At 40.2% G+C, this 20,691-nt stretch overlaps 4 pseudogenes; all 4 read right to left on the bottom strand.

Annotated features, from left to right (window-relative positions):
• Nucleotides 1-3,770: 3,770 nt before the first annotated feature.
• Nucleotides 3,771-5,992, bottom strand: LOC101699723 (protein BTG1 pseudogene; annotated as a pseudogene).
• Nucleotides 5,993-6,997: 1,005 nt separating this feature from the next.
• On the bottom strand, nt 6,998-8,391 carry LOC147824909 (neuroepithelial cell-transforming gene 1 protein pseudogene; annotated as a pseudogene).
• Nucleotides 8,392-8,398: 7 nt separating this feature from the next.
• LOC147824908 (lysocardiolipin acyltransferase 1 pseudogene) lies at nt 8,399-9,784 on the bottom strand (annotated as a pseudogene).
• On the bottom strand, nt 9,784-11,613 carry LOC147824907 (neuroepithelial cell-transforming gene 1 protein-like; annotated as a pseudogene).
• Nucleotides 11,614-20,691: the final 9,078 nt, after the last annotated feature.

Raw genomic sequence — 20,691 nt, 5'->3', positions numbered from 1 at the left:
TTCCATAACTCACGTGGCAGAACTGAAGGAGCACAACTCTGGTGCCTTTGCAAAGTGACTGGGACAGAAACCAGCCACCCAGTTTGTCTGGCAGAACCCACAGGAGGTTCACAACTCAGGCACATGGTACCTTGCAGTAAAACCTGAAGCAGAGGCTAAGAAGAACCACAGCAAATAACTGTGAATACAGCTCAGAGTGCACCTGTGCTCCATCTCTACAGAATGCACATGTCATTCTCTAGAGATACTAAACATAACAGCTTCAGAGATATCAAATATACCAGGACTGAAACCTAGAAACCATACAATGAAAATAGGTCCACCTCTCTTCCCAATTTCCAGAAAGCAAGCCACTGGGACTGTACTCCCCAGGCAGAAGACCAGGACTTCCTTCTCTGAAGAAATTAGACTGTTCCAGAGACTGGGCTCCCAGATAATATGCCAGGGTCCCACAGATGAAAACCTGGCTTCACTGCCAAATTCTGGCAGGAAGGTCACTTAGTTAAAAAAAGGTCTTGCTCACATATGGTATTTCCAACCAGAGAATGCCAGGGACAACCACACATTTCAGAGAACCTCCCAACAAGAGGGGGGTCAATACAGCAGGGACAAAGAAATTTGTGACAGTGCAAGAAACTCCAGAGTAAATTAAAACTTTAAAAAATTCCAAGGCAAGGTTGAAAGCACAAAGTCAAGGTATCTCTGGAAGCAGAAACAAAGGATAAACTACAAAATGAGAGGGAGCGAATTTTGACATTAGTGAAGAAATAAATACTTCTCTGACAGGTACACCATTTAAACGACCAGACTATCAGCAAAAACTAGAGAAAATATCAAGTATTAAATTAAACGGGAGGAGGCAATCTGCAGACTTAATGCCCCCTTTCATAAGATGAAAAAGTCAACAACAAGCCTATTTTGTTATTCTAGCATCCCAGAAATGGAGATACTAAAAGCTCCCAGAGAAGAGATGAAAGGAAAATGACCAGAACTCATTATTTATAATCTATGATACGATGGACAGAAATTTAAGAGCAACACTAAAAATGAGAAGAGCTTTGTGAAAATTAGCTTCAACCTAGAAGTCTAGGTTCTTTCCAATAGGAGGGTTTTCCTGGCAGCCTAGATATCTAAAATCATCCACATGTGCCCTTTCCCAGGAAAATGCTCTTCAGCAAAATGGGAGTGCAGCAAGACAGAGGAAACAGAAGAATCCAGGACAGAGAGGACCAAGCACAAGAGAGCAGTTGTGTGAGACCCAGATGACCTCCAGGAGGCATCCCAGAGAAAGAGCCAGGCAGCAGGCCTAAGGAAAAGCCAGCCTTGCTCACCTAGGGTGACAGAGACCTAGGAGGGCTGCTTTCAGGAGCAAAATGAAACAGATGTGTTGTAGGACCTAGAGAGTGGCTTGCTCAGCATGTGACAGATGTTACAACATTCCAGGGGTAAACAGCCGTGAGAAAACAGTCCAAGTGAAGATAGGAAATTAATTCCACATACTGAAAAGAAGAATGTGAAAACAGGAAGACTAGCCGGGGTTACTTGCTGTGCTCACTTGGCTTTGTGAACGAATGCTGCTTATCATCCAAAACAAGTGCAGAACTACTCAGAGTTCAGAAATACTTAAAAGAAGGAAGGCGTACAAAGAGGCAGCATATTGGGACTATTAAATGACTCAGCAGTGAACAACAATCATAATGCAAATACCAATGGGTGATTTAAATTTAAAAATGTGATACATGTCCAGAAAATGGGAGTGGTGGGAAAAGTCATTCCCCTGTTACGACACAGAAACACCAGATAACACAGTCCTTAAAATTGATGTATTAGTTTACCTTGATTTTTTAAAAGGCTAGAGAACTTAAGGCAAAAGATTTCAGGTAGATGTTTACACTATGCTCACATTATTGTAATGGAATTTAAATATCACAAACTCGTAAAAATATGGACATTACTAAGTCAAAGACTTTCCTGAGTAAACTGAATACACTGTAGGAAAATACAAGATATTTACAATCTGCACAAAAAGAAGTCCATGGCAATAGTATGGAGTCCTCATTATATTGTTTAGAAATCAGGGCAGACATGCTTTGGCTCAAACTCTTGGGTTCTTATTTTTCCAACTATTTACTTACATTGATGAAGTTGTTGTATATCCTCTGAGCATCCACTAAGAAATTAAAAAAAAAAGAACTGATCAATCGTGATGCAAGTGCTATAGAACAGTAAAGAGGGCCACTAATTATCTGATGGACATAAAAATGAAGGAAAATTCTATTTTAAAAAGTAAATCATCTGCCAAGATGAATTTCATTAAGTAAAAGGCAAAAAAATTAGTCATACCATCTTCTTTTTTTTTTTGCCTAACAGATGAGAGACTCTCTTTACACAAAAGAAAAGTATAAAACAAACTGGACCAGGTGAGAAATTTACCTATGACGACAAATTAACTTATCGCAAATCTGTGCCACTAAACTGACTTTCCTGAGTAAATAACAAGTATTTTCTAATTCTACATTACAGCATAGCATGTAACAGGACACAGCTCTAAGAACAAGCTTCAGGCTAGGCACTGAGCTCTTGCTGCACTGAAATTCCTGGAAGCATCCTGAACCACCTACTGGTATCTGTGAGGATTGTGCTGAAAATATTTAACTAAAATTTAGTGTCTTTGGACAACTGAAAATCAACCTGCCTCAAATTTGGAGCTTGAAATGAGTGTGTGCCAATGTAACTGACCATAATATGAACTCCACAAACACTCATTTTGATCTAACAAAAGCTGAAAAGTAAATTCTCCAAGAACAGCATGGGCCACAGTTTCCCACAGTGCCTTCTCCACTAATGACAGACACCAATGTGAGCACGTTTCTTTCCCCCGTAGAGGGGAGCACAGGACAGCTTGTATGGCATCCTATGCTCCACATGCAACAGCTCTTGAAGAAATGGAGAACACTAATGCTAACCAGAAAAGGCCAACTCAAGAAACAAAAATTGTACACAAATGGAAATGCAGGTAAGAACCTCCCATTTTTCCATTGTGCTGCATTTCTTCAAGAATTATAGAGCCTTCTTTCCTTAAATTCTTTTTTTTTTTTTTTTGATACCGGGGATCGAACTTGGGACCTTGCACTTGTGAGGCAGGTGCCAGAACCACTGAGCTAAATCCCCGGCCCCTTTCCTTAAATTCTTACCGATGTAATCCATTCAAAAATTTGGCCACGTATCATTTTTTTTTTATCACCAACAAAAAGTATTTTACCAAACATTAAGAAAAAGGAGTACAGTTGCAGAAACTTCCTACTGGTCTGATTCTCGTCCAGAAGGAAGCAGGACATAAAGAAATTTATGCTGGTGCAACACATTGGCTAAAGTCCTAGGAAGTATCAGAGGAGTATGTTTACAAAGATTTTCATATTAGGATGAAAAAGTTCTGACTGGTTTAAAATTTCTGGGAATACCATACATCATTGATCTGGTTGTGAGGCTCACTGGCTTACATGGCTGTAGGGAATAAGGTCAAAGTGATGATTCAATTCTCTCTCTCTCCCTCCCTCTCTCTCTCTCTCTCTCTCTCTCTCTCTCTATATATATATATATATATATACACACACACGTGTGTGTGTGTGTCTGTAAGTATATATATATACATGATTTTAAAAGTTTGTTGACATGATAATCTAATTGTATTATAATTCCTATCATTTATCTTTAAAATATGTTCTGTAGAACTTGACCAAAGGCACAAAATAGAATGGAAGAATAAATAGAAATCCATGACTACTTTTTTCTGGGGTGATTGTGCATGCTTTTTAAAATTGTATAATTCATTTATACAGAGAAATCATTTGACTGATTTATAGTATTTTCTAGTTTTCATTTCCATTGGCAAATACATTTCACATAATAGTCAACACTGACTTGATCATCATTATACAAACTTGTGATGACAAAAGGCTTCAATCCTCCTTCCCCCTTTTAAATACTATAATAACCAGTCTTTTTTTCCACCTTAAGAATAAATCGACCAAAATTGATTTAATACTGTCCAATTCTGAACACATTTCTTTTCAAACCCATTATTTGCAGATATTATAAACCAAAGCAAATAAAAGTTCACATCCCCTTGAGCCTTCTACAACTTACCACAAACCCTCAAGTTGAGCTTTTCCTATCTCCTTTCACACTCTGGCACAGCCAGTGTTATTTACTTGAAGACCAAATGACTTTCTTTCTTCCTCTTTTTTTTCTTCTACTTATTACCAGTCAAGTACCTTCCCTCTTGCTTTTCAGACATTAAAACTTTCTTTTTTTTTTTAAATGCCAAGATAAGAAACAATTTATTATAGACAGAAGGAAAAATTTCTCATCCAAAATATAGAAATCTGTACAACTTTGCCACAATCAATATACATGAACTGTACAAATTTACACCAGTTCATAATTTACCAAATAAAAGATGACTAACAAAGTTCACAAAATAGATGGTGGTTTGTGGAAAAGACTTTTACCCAATTAAGTACAAGGAAAGTTACAAACCAGACCTTCACTTTCTAAAAATAGGATGTTTACTCAGTCTTACAAAACTACAAGCTAGCAAATGTACAGAGCTGGCTGGTGCTAACACAATTCAGACAGTGTCTTCGGAGGGGATCTTTTAAAGTCTGTTGCCACAGCAGATTCTGGTCACTTGCTACTTTCAAAGCCAAAAATACAATACAAGGTCTGACCATTTCCCCAGGTCATGCTTACTAGTTTGTCTTTGTGTACATTTATACATATTTAAGTGCGTGCTAGGTAAAAGTCTTGTAAAATTTCCAGTTCTACCATGTTTAAAACGAACTTTCCTATTGAGCTGCCCAAAAAGGTTATTGGTAACAATTTTCAAGTGTAAGAGCGCAAATTCCTCCACAAGATAAGACTGCAGAGAAAAGTGTTCTGAAATATGTATTTTCATTAGAGGGGCTGATGTAAAAATTTAGATGTGTGGGAAAAACTGAAACTACCCTAGGACTTCACTCCCTAGCAAATAGAGATCATATCCTTTGACTCACAGGCTATTAAATCATCGAAAGGTACTGTCCAAACTATGGCACTGTCACTTAGAGAAAAAATTTTGACCACTCTATCTTGTGCCAGATCTTCACAGCTGTGACATGGTTTAAATTCCATAATCCATCCCCCAGAGGAGCCCACCCAAAGAAAAATCAAATTTATCCATCCATTATAAGAGGATCCATGCAGAGACTATATCCTAACCCGATACAGTCATCATATTGTAGTTTTTGGAAGGGCTTGTTCTGCCCAAGAGAAGTTCCTCCTTACAGCTGATCCTGCTCTCCACTATCTGGACTTCAGTGCTCTTTTGAGTGCCACCTCCTGCCGGCGAGGCTTCGTACAGCACACAGATGGAGCCGTCCTCTCCGATTCTGTAGGACACTTCGTAGGGGTCCACCCAGAGCGTGAGTTCACTCGGGAGAAGCCTGAACAGCTCCTGACTGCTCAGTCCAATCCGCTGTACTGCTTGTCCAATGAGAGGATCCATTTTATGGTTGATGCGAATACAACGGTAACCTGATCCCTTGCACGGCTTTTCTGGAAACCAGCGATGTTATGTTTATAATGTTCTGCCAGCAGCTCCTGCAGGCTCTGGCTGAAGGTCTGCAGCTGCCGTTTGCTCGTGAGCCCCTTGGAGCGGAGGAACTTGGAGATGAAGGACAAGGCGGCGGCGATCTAGCCTATCACGGTGGCGGCCTGAGTGGAAGGGATGCACGGGGCGGCGGGCGGGGCCACCCCGAGCTCCCTCACAGACCAGACGGCTGAGAGGAAGGGGCGGGGCTGAGGGACGCGCGGCTACTTTTTTTTCCTTTTTTTTAAGAGTAAAAAAAAAGTTATTTTCCAGACCGGAGGCGGCAGGAGAGAGGAAAAGAGGAGTGATGGCGGCCGCCTCCGCCTCCAGTTCCTTAGCCTCCGAAGATCCCAAGAGTTGCATTTCCAGCTCCGGGGGGGTGCACACATTAAAACTTTCAATAAAGTCCTTGAAGTGATTTTCTTTCAGTAGTCTAAAATATACTGAGTTATTTCATGTGTCTTCACTACCCTGAAATGCTACACTTCAAAAATTACAATTTTCTTAATTGACTCAAAAACAGTATGGCTTGGTTTTACCTGGTAAAGTTAATGTGATTTTAAAACCCACAAATATATATTTATCACACACATATACATACACACATTTTAGTATATGCGCTGCCGAAGCGAGCACAACATACACACGTTTTAATCAGGAAGAGAAATATTTTTTAGACACATGCCAATTTGAAAAGGCACCAGAGTAAAAAACTAAAAGCAAATACTAAAAAACTACTGTACAATAAAAAATTAAATAATTGGGAGCATAAACGAAAGAAAAATGAGGATTATGCAGTGAAAATAAAAGCCTAACATAATATAAAGTAGTCCAGTTAATGGAAAACTTACCTTTATGGTTTTCCAAGGAAGCTACATTTCACTGTAAATTTTGAAGTACTTCAAACATATATTTCATGCAAATTTTAGGTGCCAATATAAAAATTTTAAATTTGGCATGCAAGGCTTAACAGAGAATGCTGGTAGAATTCCAGTATTTAAAAAATTCTGAGTTTTAGCAGATATTGTAAATATTACATTTGATTGTTACTGAAAAGTCATAATGAGTCCAGAATCAGGAAAACCTGTTAATTTCATACATACTTCATCTGATTAAAAATATCAGGGTTGTTCTAAATATGTTCTAAATAATCCAAGATAATATCTTTGAAAAAAGTCTGCAATTTAATTGTAATCTGAATACCGTTAGCTGCCATTAAAAAATAAAATAAAATTTAAAAAGAAAAAGAACCTCAAACCACAAAAAATGTTACAACTGGTAACAAAATAACCCTATGATAGTCTCATTACAAGAAAAACAAAACTGTACACATTTATAGTCTCCCTGCCAGTTAATCCAGAGCTTCCTTTACACCAAAGTCTCTTTTTGTCCGCCACTTAACAGCACTTTGTCCTTTGCTCTTTGGAAGCCAGATTGTATTCCATGTCCCTTTAGACACTTTGAGTCTTCGCTACTTGTACACCAAAACCGAATTCAGATGCATTTTCATCACCTTCTACCTGCATAACACTGGAAACCGTTGATGGCCTTCTCTGGGCTTGGAGGTTCCCAGCAGAAGGGTTGTTCTCTTCTCCCTCTTCGTGGAGCTCTGGCAAACCCTGAAGCTCTTGTGTACTGGTGGCCTGCTGGAAAGGGGCGGTGGCGGTTCGGATACAGTTGAACCACTGCTGCTTATGGAACACTTCGCTGGCTTATAGCCTGTGAGACTGGCCAGGACAGGAGTTCTAGAAGCGGACTCTAAAGATATTTTTAGCTTTGTCTGAGTTGTCAAAAGCCCCTTGAAGGGACTCTCCAACTCGCACATCCCCATCCTGCAGGTCCTCTAAGCACCAGCTCCTGGACTGGAATTGGCTGCTGGTAAACCTGGTAAGAATGATGCTCATTCCGTGTAATAGGCCGAGTCAAAACCAAGATATCTCGAAACAGGAAAATGTCAAGTTTGTGTCCCATTTTTGTTCTTCAGCTCCCCATGGCACAGCAGTACTTTACTTGCTTCAATGCTAGGGTCCTTCTGCTTCTCATCCAGATACTCCAGCTTGTCAATGCAGTACTAACACTCAGATTCTCCTTTCTTCAGGTTGGTATCAGAGAGAACTCCTTGTATTATCAATACTGCTTCCTCCAGAAGCTGAACATCATCAGGGTGATCTTTTGGAGTGTGTCTTAAGAATTCCTCTCCGGAATTTCTAAGAATTTCTAGTAAAGGATATTTGATTAGGTGACTTCAAGGGATACCTAAGAAGCTTCAAAGATCTAGTTTTCGACTGAAGGGAGACTCAAGACATCACTGGAGGAAGTCTTCGACTCGTGGATCTGGTTTCTTTTGATCAAGAAGAGCTTTGCCTGCCAGCTGGCTACTACAGTAGTCTTTGTAGGCCTTCAAGCAGGGTAACCAGTTCACAAGAATGTGACCAATCTGCTCAACTATTCCATCAGGCTTAGTTGCTTCTCTTATTTTTTTTTTTAAGCAATTGTCCAAATTTTATTCAGTTTCTATGTTTAGGAACCCCTTTCTTCATAAATGAAATAATTATACATTTCAGTCCGATTCTCCAAACAATATAATTCTTATTGAAGTGAGAAATTTAAATTAACAGGGCTCTATAATACATGAGTATAACTATTCAGATAGGAAAGAGAAAGAATGGCGTCCTATCAATCAATGAATATTTTTAAATATTCCTTTCTACACCTGAGTTTTGGCTCATTTCTTTTATGTTCCCTCACTGTCTAAGGTGCATGCTGGAATGCGGGAGAGGGACTGGAGAGGGAACAAGAGGAGACAGTAACCATTCATCTATACTGATGATGCGTTTAGTGGGTGGTAAGCTCTGTAGCAGGAGCTTGGATGACCAAAGGTAAAAACTGTCATTAACAGTCTGGTGGCAGAGAGAGGCATGTAAACCAATTACTATACTGTGTCATAAGGACAATGATGTAACACTACATAAGATACAGGGGCATTCGAAGGAAGCAATGGACAACTCTATGGCAGAGGGGGTGAGGCAGGATACCTTCTCAGAGGAGCAGCAGCCAAGTCTGATTTTCAAACTATACAAGTATTCAGCTTTGGACTGGTTGGCTATTCAAGTCAAAGAAAGTTGAAATAGTGTAGTGCATTATTTAACTGTTTGCGTGTCTGTCTCCCATAGCAGCCTGCGGGCTCTATGCTATTAGGTGAAGCCAGGCTATGCTTCATTAACTTTTGTATTTTCAGGGACTGATTACAGCAGGTGCTTGGCAAACCTTTTTTTTTTTGTACCGGGATCGAACTTGGGTCCTTGTGCTTGCACAGCAGGCGGGCGGTGAAACCACTGAGCTAAATCCCTGGCCCTTGGCAAAACTTCTTATAAGATCATTTCTTCTATCAGCCACTTCGCTTAAATGGTCTACCACAAAAGTAAAGCCTGTAGTTCTTGGATGTATGACATACTCATATTTTTGAAGTCCAGTCTTTTCCACAAAATCATTACTTCGAGCCTTGCTATTTTCTGTGAGATCAGTCCCTTCTGAGAATATGAGGAGTTGAAGTGGTTCACCGATATCACAAAAATAATCAATCATGTCTTCAAAATGGTTCTTGTCATCCTTCCACTTCCTATGAATGAAGATATAGGCAGCAGCCTGCATGGCCCACCCAAATCCAGGAACACTTTTGAGACTGGCTTTGAGGCATATTTTCTCCAATCTGAGGTAGCTCTATCTCATCAGACAATTCCATAGAAACATCCAATCCATTCTTCTCCAGTGGTTCATGATAATGACACTTCCTTCTCCAAGTACACATGCTTCACCTGTTATAATGACTTTTACACCAAACATGGTCTCCAACAATGCCGCGGGTACCGTGAGCCAAATGGCAACAAGGAGGTTGTTGATCCAGCGATACCAAGATGGGTTTACAAACCTCACAGGTGAGGAGAGACTCAGCATGAAAATGCTGCCAAAAAAGCTTCCACAAAAAAGAGTAAGTATAAAGTGAATCCCTTTCCATGACACCATGATTCCAAGCTTTTATAGTCCTGCTTTTACGAGGTATGTTCTGTAGCACCAGTTTATTTTCCCATGGAACACACCCATCATCTCATCTGTTCACTGCCAGCTTCCCAGAAGAAAGTCCCAACTCAAGTCTTTCAGAACCTTTCCTTTCCTAGGCCCACCTCTGACCCCAGGAGGACACAGCCGTGAGGCAGTTAGAAGCCTTGTCCTCGACGGCTCTCGTCCAATCCTTCACTTCTCCTATTCTTGCCAACAAATCTTCATGCAGAGGTATGTAAGCATCCAAATCACCAAATGTGCGTGAGTTCATCTTCTGGCATGACAGACAACTTTAACATGGGGTCATGGTAGGCCTTTCTTGCAAGCTTGAGATCTTCGATTAAATCCTCTTGACATTTGATTTCTCTGGTAAAGACTCTTTCATACTGATGTCTAACATCTCTGCCCATAGCACACTGCTTCTTTTGGCAGGTGTTGGGACTGTTGATCTGCTAGATATCTTTGGGGCAGAGGCTGGGGATCTGTGGTCACCACAAAGGGTAAATGACTGTATTGTTTGACCAAAACATCTCACTGCTCCATTTCTTATGGGAGAGATTACGTTTGCCAAAACTGTGACTGGAGCGAGAGGTCGAACTCTTTCATTGTTTGGTTCCTTCAGATCAAGGCTGCTAAGGCTCACATCATCATCATCATCATCATCATCATCATCATCATCATCATCATCATCTCTCTTCGCTTTCTTTCCTGCCATCTGGTGGTTCCAGTCTGGGGGTGTCAGCTGAAGGACCCAAGGTGCAGTCCTCGCTGAGCCCAGAGGCCCAGCTGCTTCGTCTCTGAGGCTGCGGCTGATTTGCTGCCACCCACTCTGGCTCTATGCCTTACGAAAGGGGTGGAGCGGTGGCCAAGTGGCTGGGAGACCAACACAGACGGTCACAGTGCCCACCAGCTCCAGTGAGGCAGCAAGTGCCTGCTATTGGGGATCCGCTGCCACCATCATCTGGGGATTTGAAAATGGCCCCATGACTACTTCTTCATCATGTGGTCTACTACACTGATACGGAGGTGGCAAAATATGTAAACAAAAGTCTGCATGCTCTCAATTATACTGTGACAATAAAAAACAAATGTATAATCACACAGTAAAAGTGAAGTGAGTATTATATGGAAAGTGGAAAAATGGAAACCAATGTATGATTTCTTCTAAATACGCTCTATAATATGTGACATGCAATAGCAGTTGTTTTCATCCTTACCCTACACAAGGGCAAAAGTAGCGTCTTACCGTATGCTTGACATTTGTTCAGGAAAATGGTGCTTGCCCTTGGATGGTCACGAGGGCTTGATTCCAAAGCTACACCTAGAGTGGAAAAGAAAAGGATATGATGATTTAATTCAGTAAAAAAGTAGATGGTTTAAAAATTGCTACAAAATAACTTTAATCATGCTCAACAGTGCAGGAGAATGTTTTTAGTTATGAATAGGAAACAAAGGCGACAATATAAGAATCCTACTGGGGAACTGTACGTTGTAGAATCTCTCCATACCTATGGAATAAAATAGGCTATGTTGTCTAAGACTTAGTTTTCTAAACTCGTACCTAGGCAGCGGTGCGGCGGGGTAGTGGGGAGCGGGCCGGAAGGGTCGGAGCGCCCAGAGCCCCTCAGATCGGCGGCGGCGGCGGCGGTGGGCGGAGCCTGGCAGGGCGCCGGCCAAGCCCAGCCCTCTTCTCCCCCTGCGCGGCGGTGGTGGCGAGGCCAGGAGTCTTGTCAGCAGTACCAGCTCCTTGGGATTTTGTATGACACTACATCGTGAGTGACAGCAAATGTGATAGTCAGTTTTACAGTGTGCAAGTGGCAGACTCAACTTTCACTGTCCTAAAACGGTACCTGCAGTTGAAACCAATTGGCTCTGGAGCCCAAGGAATTGTTTGTACTGCTTTTGATGCAGTTCTTGGGATTCATGTTGCAGTCAAGAAACTAAGCCGTCCTTTTCAAAATCAAACTCACGCCAAGAGAGCTTATCGTGAACTTGTCCTCTTAAAATGTGTCAATCATATGAACACACAAGACCCATCCCTCAACCAGACCCTGTCCATAATATTGAAGAAACACATGATCATGTGCTGAAAACCAGATTAGAAGAAAAAAGTGAATGCCTTGAGCAAGGACCCATGATAGAACAACTCAGTAAAATGTTCTTCACGACCAAGTATTGTTGGTACCCTCATGGGCTGTATCACAGACCTCATATGAAACTGAATACTCCCAAAGACAGATGATATTGAGGTTCTTGGAAGAATCGGAGAAATGTTATCTTGTACCTCCTTTGCCATTGGAGAAAATATACTCTGATATTGTGGTGATAGTAAAGTAATAAAATGTCTTTTCATAGAAAAAAAATCTATAATCACACAGTAAAAGTGAAGTGAGTATTATATGTAAAGTGGAAAAATGGAAACCAATATATGATTTCTTCTAAATACTGTCTATAAAATATCACATAAAATAGAAATTGTTTTCAGGTTTATAGTGCAAGGCCAAAAATAGCGTCTTACCGTATGCTTGACATTTGTTCAGGAAAATTGTACTTGCCCTTGGACGGTCACAAGGGCTTGATCCCAAAGCTACGCCCATAGTTAAAAGAAAAGGATGTGACAGTTTAGTAGAAAAGTAGATGATTTTCAAAATAGTTACACAATACCTTCAATCATGGTGAACAGTGTAGGAAAATGTTTTTAGTTATGAAAAGAAAAGCACTAAAGACAACCATATGAGAATTATACCGAGGAACTGTACAATTGTAGAATCTCTCCATACCTATGGAGTAAAATAGGCTATGTCTTAGACTTATTTTTCTAAACTTGTATCTAAATAATTTAATGCAGCTTATAGATGAATCCAATACACTTGGAGATGAATACTCACCCTCCCATGCCCTACTTATCCAATAGAAGTACAAGTGCCCCCTTCTGTGCTGATACTGCCAGCACAGTTCAGTAACAGTTTCCAATAGCAAGTGCTGCCCTGGCATCATGGATACACTGTGAGATACCAGTTCAATGTAACAAATAGTTTAAAACAGCAAACATTCTTTAGACAACCAATGGCATGCTTAATTCTAGCTGCATTCAACAAGTGAACGCATTTTGATAGCTGTGCTGTTTGGTGGCTATTCACCATGGCAGATTTAAGACTCCTTAAAAAATCCAATGTCCGAATCTAAAAACACTTCCCAGATAGAAATGGAGTTTTAAAAAACTTGTCCTCAATTTCCAAGGCTACATGCATTTTCATTGTCCCTTCTGCCCAGCAGTTCATCTTGGCACTAAACTGGGACAACCTTCTGTTTAGTAAAGACTATAAAGGAAATTCTCAAGCTTTTATAATATATACTCTGTCATTACATAGGAAAATAAAAGTCACAGTGTGGGTGCTATGACCCTCCTCAGTAATCTCAAGCTGCTTAAACAATCCTGAAAGATACTGTACCAAGATTCAGACAGAATGGGAGTTAAGCAATATTTCTTTCACACATATTAAAAATTATTCTATTTTTTAAAAGAGAATTCTGTGGCAAATCACAATACACTGTACAGACATCTCTGGCCCTTACAAAATCAAAATGTACACATATATATTAAAATAAACCGTCTAGGCAGAGGAGCAGAGGCCCCCCACACCGAGTAGCTGAGCATTTCAGGACGCCATACCACTGTTCCCATGCAGAGGATCAGAGGGCCACCCCACAGTGCCAAGGAGCTAAGCCAAGTGGGCACAAGCAGAACAACCACCACAAACCCTCACCCCCGCTGAAATGAGAAGACATGTACACAAGTCTCAAAACCAGACTTCAGATCGCCTAAAGCAACCCCAAAGGGAAATGAGATGGAACAATCTCATATTCAACCACCCGGACTCCCTGAACTGGCAACACAAGAGGATCTGGAAAAAATCAAATCAGAAATAATTCCTCAGATAACAGCAGAGATTGTGGCCACAGTGCAAGACAAGATTAATAAATCTAGAGAGGACATAGATTAAAAAAATAGAGGAGCTGAGGAACATGATGGAATCCCAACATAGGAAACAAATGGAATCTATAAAACAGATGCAAACAGATTTCCAGGAGATTAAAAACTCCCCCTGAAAGTTTACACAGCAGAATGAGCCAATGTGAGGACAGAATTTCAGATATAGAAGATAAGATTGCAATTAGTGACCAGGAAAAGAAAAATTGCTTTAAAATTGTAAGGGACCATGAGAAATCAATCCAGCAGCTGCTAGATATGCCAAGAAGAATAACATAAGACTGATCAGAGTCAATGAAGAAACAGGAGAGAGTGTAGATGACATAAAAAAAACTGTTCACAGAGGTGATGACAGAAAACTTCCCCCATAGGGGAAAAGAACTTGACATACAGATAAGTGAGGCATATAGGACTCCAACTAGCCTTGATCAAAAAACATCTACAAATAGGCATATAAGATTCCAGAAGCCCAACAGAAGAACAAAATTCTACAAGCAGTTAGAGAAAAGAAACAAATCACATACAAAGGAAAGCCCATCAGAATCACAGCAGACTTCTCAATGCAAACCCTCAAGGCAAGAAGATCTTGGGGTGATGTATTTCAAGCCCTAAAGGAAAACAGCCTCCAACTCAGATTGATGTACCCTGCAAAACTATCTTTCAAAATGGATGGAGAGGGCCAGGGATTTAGCTCAGTGGTTTCGCCGCCAGCTGCGTGAGCGCAAGGACCTGAGTTCAACCCCCGGTACAAAAAAAAAAAAAAATTGATGGAGAAATAAGATACTTTCATGATAAAGAGAACCTTAGGAACTTCATGAATACCAAACCAGCACTCCAAAAAATTTCAGACAATATCCTAGGAAAAGACAATGAGGATCACAACCCCAGGAAGCCCAGCAGAATGAATCCCTTGCGTGTGACAAATTAAACACAAAGGGGCAGAATCCAACAAAAAGAAAACGTCATGACAAGGCTTTTAAAACTTTTAACTTCATCTCCCTAATAAATGTATAATTCAATCTTGTTATTGTACTGATTAGTATTTTTCTGATTCTAAAGTTGAACACCTTTCCTCATGCTGTACTGGCTATTTATCATCTTCTTGTGACTACTTTTTAATTGGTTTGTCTATTAATGAGCTGTAAGAGTTCTTTATATATTCTGGTCATAGGTTATATGCATTGTAAATATGGTCTGTTTAAGGACTACTTTTCATTTTAACAATGTCATTTAAAGTTCTAAAGTTCATTTATCAATTTTTTTCTTTTATACATCATGTTTTTTGTATCCTAGGTAGTTCTTGCCTACACTAAATTCATAAACTTTTTCCCTTATAATTTCTTCTTAGAGTTTTATAGTTTTAGTCTTTCATATTTAGGTTCATAGATCCTTTCAAGTTATTTTTATGTATGGAAATAAAGGGTTGAGGTTAATTTTTTTATATACGGATACCAGGTGTTCTAGTGCCATTTGCTGAAAACACTATCTTTTCCTCTGCTCTTGAATTCAGCTCATATTCTGTAAAATGTTAATGTTAAATAATCTTTCAAAACTCAGTGGACCATATATGTGTGGTTCTATTTCTAGATTCTCTGTTTTATTCCAATGATCTATATGTCTTTCCTTACACCAACACGCCCTTGATTACTGTAGCTTTAGAAGAAGTCTTAAAATTAGGTACTAAACGTCTTCCAACAGTGTTTTTTTCTTTTTACTTCCCTAGGTCCTTTGTACTCCTACATAACTTTTAAATTTCAATATCCAATTCTTCATTGACAGCAAGTACACATAGACCTGAATTTTTACATATACCTTGTGTTTTCTAATCCTGCTAAATTCAAATACAAGTTCTAGGGGCTCCTAGAGATTTCTTAGTATTTTCTCTGTAGATGATCATTTCATCTACATATAAAGATTTTGCTTCTACCTTACCAATCCTATCCTAATTGTGTCATTTTATTGCCAGACTATTTTGATTTGGGCCTAGGTTTCAAAGTTTAATGGACAGGTGTAGAGTAGGCATATCTGCCCTTGTTCCCCACCTTAGGGATAAAGCATTGTATCTTCTCCATTCAAATAAAAGGCATTTTTGCTAGAAGTATGGAGTACACGTCTTTAATCTGTTGAGAAGGTTCTGTTCTACTTCGGGTCTCCTGATAGCTTTTACCGTGAACAGCTGTAGAATTTAGTCCAATACTTTTTGTCCAACTAGTGACAGGGTCATATGGCTTTTTCCTTTCCTCTGTTAAAATGATGACTTTTGGGGGTGGATCTTCCAGTGCTGAACCAACACTGCCATCCCTATAATAAAACCACTTTCTACATACTGCCAGATCTGACTTCTAAGAGTTTGTTTTGTTAAACAAATTTCTATCTATGTTCATACTTTTTTCTTCTATTATCTTTATCCACTTTTAGGATTAGCACAATGTTGATTTCCTAAAGTGAGGGGAGAAGTGTTCCTTTTTTTTTTCTGCTTTAAATGTTTGATATAATTTATCAGTTAAAGTGTATATGAGCCTGTTGTTGTCCTACAGGTAGGTTTTCAAGCTAGGAATATACTTTCTTTAATAGATGCTATTCAAATTTTATATTTCCTCCAGAGTTAGTTTCATTAACTTGTCTTCCAAGGTACTTCTTAGAAGTTGTCAAATGTATTTCAAAACAGATTTTTGTAATATGCTTTCTATATTCTTTTAAATTCTGTAAAATCTGTGGTAATGTCTCCTAGATCTTGATATTGTAATTTTAAAAATGTATAATCGATATTGTGTAATAGGAAGTAAAGGTCTAAAGGAGCACTGGAAGTGGGAGGGGTAGGGGAAAGGAAAGAAGGGAAAAGAAAAAATATGAGAAAAGGAAAAAAATGGAAACAAAGTCTTTGCAAATAGGGAAGGGTGGAGGGAGTGAAGGGAGGGCAGAGGAAGGGGAAACAAATAAGAACCGAGATATTCATGTAATGGTACAAGACCCCAGTGATGTATGTAACTGTATTTTATGCCTAAAATGTACCAATAAACTTAGTGGGGGAACAAAAACACCGCTAATGTCCATCAAAAAATCAGAGGTAACTACAAGATGACATAGGAACATTTAATATTAAAATATCTTTAATATGAAATAATTCATCTTGTAGACTTAAATTCCAAGACAAAACACACCATCTGAATTGTATAGTAGGGAGAAACAATTCATTAGTCAACAAAATATTTTTATCTGTGTCCCCACAAACAAACCTTTAATGGAACTGTATGATTATATTTTAAAGATACTGTACCAAGTCATAACGGACCTGTGAATAAATGATGGTCTTACTTAACCTGCTAAATGCAAAGTAACAGAAAATCCTTTTGAGTGTATCTGTCTACCCTAGGTTCTTAGGAAAGAAATGTCATTCTGAAATGACTGGGGAGAGAAAAACAAAGCAGACCATAGTTTATGTAGAAATCCAACTCTTCATTCTAAGTTCTTTATAGTTAAGTGGGCATTTTGTAGTTTCCAGGGAAACTGATATAACATTATCTGAAATATGACAAAAAGCAGGCTTCTGATGTACCTATACTGTACATTTGGTGTCTGCCACTCTTTCTACGCAAATTTAAGAATAATAACTAAACACTGAAGCTGAGGATTCTCATCACTTTAGTGAATGGCAACATTTTACCTTCCGTGCAGTACTGGGAATCCAACCTGTGCTCTATGCATGCTGCAGAAGTGGCCTACAAGTGAGGTACCTCCCTGCCCCTACACATTCAATTATAAAAGACAAATGGTAGAAGGGAGGGCAGGGGTATGGGGAAAAGATAAGAACCAAGATACATCATGTAATGGAACAAGTTCCTAATGACGAATGTAACTGTATCGTATGCCTAAGATGTACCAATAAAGTAAATGGGAAAAAAATAAAAGAGAAATGGAAATTGGAAATGAAAATTTAACCCTCATGTCATAAACGTATAATATCAGACTGTTCACAGAGTACTTTTCAGTACCTCAGGCCTACTGCTGCTTATCTTTCTCCTACACTTGCTGCCCTCTTCCCAGCTTCTCCTAACATTCCACTGTCCACAGCATTCTCACCTTCAAGGCAGTTCCCAGAACAAGCCCGTTGACCTCACTAGTACATTTAGGCCATTTGTTACTTCACTTTTATTCTTATCCATTAGAATGAATGTGCACACATGGCACAGAGAGGTAACTGTTGCCCCTGAGTTGTACAAAAACCTAAATGGAACTAAGTAAGGGAGTAAGTTCTGAAGGAAAGGTCTAGTTATGGATGCAACATAAGATGCATTCAGAAAATGTTTTTCTCAAGTACTGAATTTGGCCTATGTAACACTTCCACGTCAGGCTGAGCTAGGAGTTAGCCAGAAATTGCTTTAGTCAGTTCCTAACTTTGTTTCTTAATCTGTAATACAGAGAGAGTATACACACATATAGTATTTCCTTTGCATTTGGAAGGCCCAAATGACATGCACAACACATGAGACCATGTTGGAAAGCATAAAGAATTATAAAAGGTCCTGTTTATGCTTTCCCCCTTTTTATTAGGACATGTTTGCAATATGTTACCCCTCTAATTTTTGTGTAAAATCAGAGGGTTACTTTATATCAAGAAGCAGAGTGTATGTGTTCAAAAGTACTTACATGCTTTCCATTTAAAGGTATAATTCATATATTTATTCATTCTTTAATGATTTTAATATTCTGAAAAGTTACAAAGGCAGGTTGATTATGAGGCCTAATTAGACTCACAAACCAAGAGCCCAATAAAGTAAAAATAAAGACCTGTAAGACATTTCCTGTGCAGTAATGAAATAAACTCTGCCATCTTGGACACATACATCTCTCTGATACCATGTTTTCCACTTCACAGGAGGTGGTTTTATCCTATAAGTCCAACTCTCTGGGAAGAGAAGGTAAGAGGATTCCAAGTTGAAGGCCAGCCTGGGAAACTTAGTGATGGAGAGAGACCCAGCCTCAAAACACACTTTTTTACAAAGGGCTAGGGCTAGAACTAGGTGCAAAGGCCTCGTATTCAATCCCCAGCACTTCAAAAAGAAAAACAAAGGTAATTTTCAACAAGAACCAACTTGATAGCCGTGACTATTTTTATGCTTTCCAAAATCCTAGGGGTGAAAATAAAATATTTTCTCTCTTCTCTTCAGCAGGTTCCTTTCCCTTTCACATTCTTACCAGCTGAGCAAGATTCTACTGGCAGGAGGGGCAGGAAAGGAGAAGGGGAGGCCACAGACACTCCTGAGCTGGCGGGTCTGCCACTTCAACTCCCAAAGCTTTACCTTCCTCATTAAACCTTCCATTCATGTTTCCTCTTTTCAAACTTTGGACCAACATCTGATCTCACGTGCTACCTACCTCACCTGTCCTTTAGAACAGGCAAGATAAAGGCTGGCAAGTGACAGGAGCAGGGCTAGAGATGTATTTGTCAAAGTGGGAAACATGAAGTAGCCAGAACTCTGTGAGTAAACAGTGGGGTAAAGAGAAGCCTTTCCTGCACATCTGACATGGTTCTCAGTTATGTAAAGCCCCCCTCCCGCAATGTTCTCTCTTTCTGCACTCAAATTACAGTTGGAAGAGTAAATCAGCTTCTACAGAGGTAACATAAGAATACCATATGAACTCCTATGACAACCTCTACTTGAATTTACCTAAGAAGTCCTCAAGTGTTTGGGTCTGAACTGCTAGAGTGTCCCTACCTTCACTGGTGTGAGGAAGAATCAGTTCTTACCCGTCTCCTTCATTCAGGTACCAATCACAGCGAGGACAGGGAGATGGGACAGATGCTCTGATGCTGGTGTGTTTGAATTTTGAGAAAAGGGAGTGAATATACCAGAAAAGTCCTGATAAAGTCCCATGGGACAAGGTATAGACCTACTAACAGGAAGGGTCCAGAATGGGATTTGGAATAAAAGAGGCCAAGAACTGGGTGTTAGGTTAGAGAGGGAAAGACAATGACCTTAGGAGACAGGGAAGGGATAAGTGTGGGAAAGTGAAGCTCGGTCAGAATCAAATCCCTCCTACATGTGCCCAGCCCTGAGAAAGCCAGGCCCTGGCAGGAAGGATCCTTAACCCCCCAGGACACTGGGGTTTCCAAAAGTGAGGGCTTCACCTAAGGGCAGACAGTGTCCGCACCTCATCTACCTCCTCACCTTATCTACCTCCTCACCTTGGGGCATTTTGCACTCACCAATGTGACGGTCATCCCTGGTTCTCATGAAAAACTCCTCAGTCTTCTGGGGAGCAGGTGCTTCTGCCACCGCATCTTTGGCCACTGCCCCATAGATCTCAGACTCAAAGTGCGGCTCCACTGGCCCCTTGCGCCTGCCCACCTTGGGGCTGGCATTGGGGTCCACACAACAGCTCAGAATGTTCCCCATGGGGCACCACTGCACCTTCGCTCAGCCCCACTTGACCAGCTCAGCAATGCTGAGCCCCTCAAGCTGACTAGTCTTCTGAGGGTATGTGATCTCACTCAGTTCAAAGTGAGTAGAGATCCCACATGTGCTGAGAGCCAAATCCAGTGCCAGAGATTAGGTCGGATCTCTTCCTCCTTCATCCACCAACTGAAAACAAGAGACCAGCATCTGCCAACTGGAGTGCATCCTGTGGTAACCTGGTTACCAAGAGCCAATCAGGAGCAGAGTTCTATCTGCCACCTCACTTGATTCAAAAGACCCCACACCATCTGGGACTGCCTTGCCCTGTGGCAGACACCTCTGCCCAGTATTAGCAGACTATGAGTGGCACAAGCTTCTTGACCCTCTATAATTTGTCTGTTACATTGGAAGTAGCACAGCTCAGCTGAGTTCACTTCCAGCCAATGTCAACTGACTCCACCTAAATTCTTCCCCTCCTAATTAACCGTTTGTTGTCTTCAGCAAAGACGTGTTAGTGTCCTCAATTTCCCGAGGCCTGCCTAGCTCCCTCCTTCCCATGCTTGTAATGAATAAACACTGGATTTCCCTAGGGTTCTTTGTCTTTGCTGCCCAGA

This window comes from Heterocephalus glaber, unplaced genomic scaffold (genome assembly GCF_053883595.1).
Source record: "Heterocephalus glaber isolate CG9 unplaced genomic scaffold, H.glaber_assembly_v1.0 deba00001531, whole genome shotgun sequence".
Classification (NCBI taxonomy): Eukaryota; Metazoa; Chordata; class Mammalia; order Rodentia; family Bathyergidae; genus Heterocephalus; species Heterocephalus glaber.
Note: the sequence above shows the minus strand (reverse complement) of the source record. Positions and strands in the feature narration are given on the sequence as shown.